The sequence below is a fragment of the Oncorhynchus keta genome, chromosome 13 (genome assembly GCF_023373465.1).
Source record: "Oncorhynchus keta strain PuntledgeMale-10-30-2019 chromosome 13, Oket_V2, whole genome shotgun sequence".
Lineage (NCBI taxonomy): Eukaryota > Metazoa > Chordata > Actinopteri > Salmoniformes > Salmonidae > Oncorhynchus > Oncorhynchus keta.
This window is the reverse complement of record NC_068433.1, coordinates 48,571,426-48,576,618: the sequence shown is the minus strand read 5'-3', so window position 1 is coordinate 48,576,618 and position 5,193 is coordinate 48,571,426.

The window sequence follows — 5,193 nt, the reverse complement described above, 5'->3', positions numbered from 1 at the left end:
CGGGACTGATTTACAGCGCGCTTCTTGTGTTTGAACAAAAGATTCTTCAGCACTTAGTGTCCACCAGCCACTGTCCAATAGGAATGAAGCACCGGTTAAGCAAGACCCTAGTGTTGGAATTACACGCTATTGCGCTGACAAATAGCCTTTTGACATCATTAGATTTGGACTAATACCGGTGAAGCTTGACATTACTTCTGTGAATGCCCACAATTTCAAGCAGAAGCCTGAATAGTCTTCCAAATATTATTCCGGTGCCTAAAGTTTACTATAATGACATCTACAAATACTATTTTAACTAACCTTGGTTGAATAACAAAGATTAGGTTCCTTCAACCTACATTATACTACTCTTTTTTTGAGAGGACAAATATTCCTTTCAGAATCACATAGTCATGATAATATCAACCTAATACCAGAATCTTAATTAGCCAACTAAATTACCAAAAGAGCCCACAGATATTGAAAGGGCAAAGTAAGAACAGTATCAACAAAATAGTCACAGGGGACAACAGCTTGAAATCGAATATTACAGTACCAGTACAATTCAACATTTTAAATATGTGAATTACATATGCAACAACGCAATCAGTTTCACAGCCACAGAGCCATGAAAAGGTCGTTTTTTTCATGAATATTAATGTATTTTGAGAACATGCATGGGGCAGTTTTCACTTATAAATGAATTTATGCAATTGCTAAAGTAGGATCCTTTGCCAAGAATCCATAATGCAACACAATGACAGCTCATGACCAGGAGGAGGTAAGGTGCCACTCAGGCAACGGCAGAGGCAGACAGTCTCCTAGACAACAGGACATTAATAACGAGCAGCTTCCTTGGGAAAAATTAACTTCCCCTATCAGTGTTTGCTGAAACTGTTGAGAGCGATGGTGTATGGGCAGAACTGGCCCCCACATTGTTCATTCATCTCTCTCTCTCTCTCTCTCTCTCTCTCTCTCTCTCTCTCTCTCTCTCTCTCTCTCTCTCTCTCTCTCTCTCTCTCTCTCTCAAACACACACACACACACACACCGTCTCTTGCAGTCTTGGTAGGCAAAGTGGCAAATATTTAAATATGGGTGATAAGGCAACTGTCAGGGACTAAGGGCTTGAATACTAATAGTGTAATCTAATATGTTTTTACTAGCAGTCACAGGGTACCACTTTCTGACAGATTTCCACTGGAACATTCTCTGAACATGTCCTTGACTGTGCCCAAAGGGTTGTGTAAGGACAACACTGACTTCTATTTGTGAGACTATTTTGTCTGTCTCTATCTTATGTCTTTCTCTGTATGGTCTGTCCCACTGATAGCTGCATTCATCACAACGTCCACTGTAGCCATATTCTACAGTCACATTTACATTCTACAGGCATATTCTAACAACTTGTCAAGTAGTCTAGGTGAATGGAATAAGGCGGACACAAGTATGAGTAAAGCCACGATATTTACTAAAATTCAACATTAATCCAACTAGGATAAACATGAACAATCCAGATCACGTATACGGAACATCTTGACAAAAACAATCACGCACAAAACAACAGGGGAAGCCAGAGGGTTAAATAAGGAAGGCTGATTATCGAATGAAAACCAGGTGAGTATAATGAAGACAAAACAAAAACGAAAATGAAACATGGATCGGTGGTGACGAGAAAGCCGGTGACGTCGATGGCCGAATGCCGCCGGAACATGGAGAGGGACAAACTTCGGCGGAAGTCGTGACACAACTATATTCTTTAAAGACGTCCTCCAGTGATTTTTGAACTATTACTGTTGAAAAGTTTTATCCCAAGTATAAATACAGTGAAGTACCACACTAAAGGGTACAAAATAAATATTTTTCAGGTAAATGTTGTTTTTTAGACACCTGCAAACTTCAAGGAGGCGGGCAGAGCATTCAAGGATCTGGTCTGATGGGAATCCATGATGTCATCAGCCTTTCCCCTTGATTGAGTAAATATAGAGGACAAAAGAGGAAAGGCCCATCCCCCCATTTGTGCTGTCATGACATACCTGGACCACCTATTGCGATGTTACTTTTGTTAAGTAAACCAGGGGTTAAATGAGGTGAAGATGAGACTGGAGTACCACTTTAAAATAATTTATTTTGATGGTGTCACGACTTCTGCCGAAGTGGGCTCCTCTCCTTGTTCGGGCGGCGTTCTGGGGTCAACGTCACTGGCTTTCTAGCCATCGCCGCTCCATTTGTCATGTATCCATTTGTTTTGTCTTGTTCCCTGTAAACCTGGTTTTCATTCCCCAATCAATCTACATGTATTTACTCCTCTGTTCCCCATCATGTCTTTGTGTAAGATTATTTGTGTTACGTGTGTATTGTTGACGGGCAAGACTGGCTTGTTTTTTCCGTGTTATTTTTCACGAAGATGTTTATTGTTAAACATAATTCTTGTGACTGTTTTGCGCATTTTGCACTTTTGCCAAATAAAGTGTGCGCCTGTTCACAAATATCTGCTCTCCTGCACCTGACTTCGCTACCAGTACGCACACATCTGACAGATTGTGAAGACATTGAGCAATGAGATTTCAACTTTTATTCACCCACTCAAAAAGGCAACACTTATTTTATTTTATTTTATTTTGGTACTTCAGAGTTTGAAAACTATACTTGACCAGTAAATCAACTACATTCAGATATTGGAGCAGCGTTGAGAATGATCTGACTTGACCTAAACACTGATTTTGACCCCATAATTAATCTATGAAGTGTGTCGATAAGCTGTTTAGAAGCAGTTGCCATTTTGGGATGTAGGGTTCTTTACATTAAATAAGGATAAGAGCCTGAGCTAAGAATAGGAAAACAAACAGTATCAACTCTTGAAAAGCACCCTGATGTGTATAAAACAATTCTACTCATGGTGCAAAATGTATCTTCTAGATTTAGGGTCTACATTACTGTAGGGTATAGTCATTCTGTGTAACACAGTTAGAGCTGTAGTTTTGAACATCATTCTGTAAACCTTTGTCCTTGTAAAAACAAATGCAAGAATGGTTGAAATGAAAAAGGATTGCACCACAAAATAGATGTAAAAGCCAATCATTTTTTTTGAGGGACAAAAAAAATCTGTTTCTGGAACAGGCTTCTGGAAACCAAATTATAATATACAATAAATCAACAAAATGTACTGTCAGAACAGGCATTGATGCTTTAGCTTCTTAAGAACTCTCATTGGCCCAACCACTGGCCCCCTTGCGGTCAGGTGCATATTTCAGGCAGGTTGACATCGTCTGTAATACATCTGCCTCTGTCGCCTTTGACTCGCCAAGACATACCTGCTGTAAAGGAAGAAAACAAATATTAGCTCGACAAGGTATTCACGTCATGTAAAAGGTCATGATTTGTACTCCACTGTACCTATAATGATACTGCAAAGCTTGGAGTCCTCAAACGCCCTCTTCCATTTGTTACCTTTCATAGTCATCGTTGACATGAGGCCATTTTTCAGGGTTCTATATAGAACACAAGGCCATTTGTCAGGGTTCTGTATAGAACACAAGGCCGTTTGTCAGAGTTCAGTTTGCTATTTCTCCTCACCACCAATACTTGCTGTCTGGCAGGGCATTGTAGCCTTTTGCTTCATAAGTCTTGTTCACATTGGCAGTTTGAAGGGACTCGATCCTATTCTTTTTGCATATATTATTTGTATCCGTTATTTTTCCTGCTGTCTGGACAGCCGAAAAGCACATGGAATTGGCTATTTCAAGCCACATTTCAAACCACTTTCATATATTGTTGCTTGCTAGCGAGTCTCGTCTGTTGACTGGTTGACAAGCACATGTCACATCTTATCCTTTGAGGCTTTAAAAGTCTTCTGACAGTATGAAAACGTCCATGGAAAGCATTTTTGTCACCTTAGCTTGCTACATTCTGTAACTTCTAAGTGATAGGATGCTAGAGTACCACCAATCAGCCTACACCACTGTGCACACACCCATCGTTACTATGACAACTAGCTCAGGCATGTCAGCAAATGACTGCTTTCTGAACACACAAATCCTATGTGGTCACTTGTAACTTACAGTTTGGACAGTCAGTATTCCAGAACGGATTTGAAAATCAAACCTGATTTGAGCATTCACATCTACAGTGTGAACAAAGCTTTAATGGCACTGGTTTTCAGGCGCTTCAGAACAGATTTTAGTGGGGACTTGGGTAGGCCCAAAAAATTTACACACATTTGTAAGGCAATGTAAAAGGCAACCTAAACACAATCTAATTTCAACCAAACTTTAAACCAAAATGATAAATGGAGAGTTTCATACTTGCGTCTTGTCACTGGAAAAAGGTCTGATCCTTTACAGCGATTTGGTGAGGAGATCCCTCAATTAAGAAGGTGACCGAGCCCTCATTCTCCAGGATTAATCCATGTGAGAGAACAAGATGATTCTCTGCAATAAAAGATTGGACAACATAATGCCAATTGTTTATACAATTAGAATACCTTTCAATTAAAGTCATTTTCTACTTTTTTTGGTACTTTTTACTTTTTGCATCTTCAAGTATAATGTATCTGCTATTTATCTAATGTCAGTTTTATCCTCAGAAGTATGAAATTACTTCCATTTCAGAGAGGGTGTGGACCAATCCTTTATTGCTTTGTCCTATTGATTTGGGGGCCACCACACAGCTTGGTCTTTGATCCAGTGCTCTGGAATGACACCTTCCTTCTCATTTTCCATCCACTCTGCTCTGGCCCACATCCTCTGAGATGACAACCTGGGGAAATAGACAGTCAATATAATAAAAGGCCTAATTGCAAACCCAACTATTCCAATAGATGTGATCTTCCTTGGCAAAACTGTGCAACAGAGAGATCACTGTGTATTGCCTATGATAGGGTAGACACTGCTTTGTTGTGATAAGGCCCTGGGGATAAATAATTGATCTTGCATTTGCAGATAATTGAGATACTTGCAATGTTGTCTTTGGAGTCTTTGGAGGCACATGGAAGTAGTTGCCAGTTTGAGTATGGTCAATGACATCACAGACAAGGTTTCCATCGTCTCTTATTTCTTTGACAAATGCATATTGGTCCTGGAGGAGGAAGTAACCATCTCATATGTCTTTCTTGATGCAAGGTTGGATGTTCTTGGCAGAATGTTTCACTTTGCTTGATTCAGACAGTCACTTATACCAATGGATTATGCCAGTGACCGAGGTTGTCGGGCAA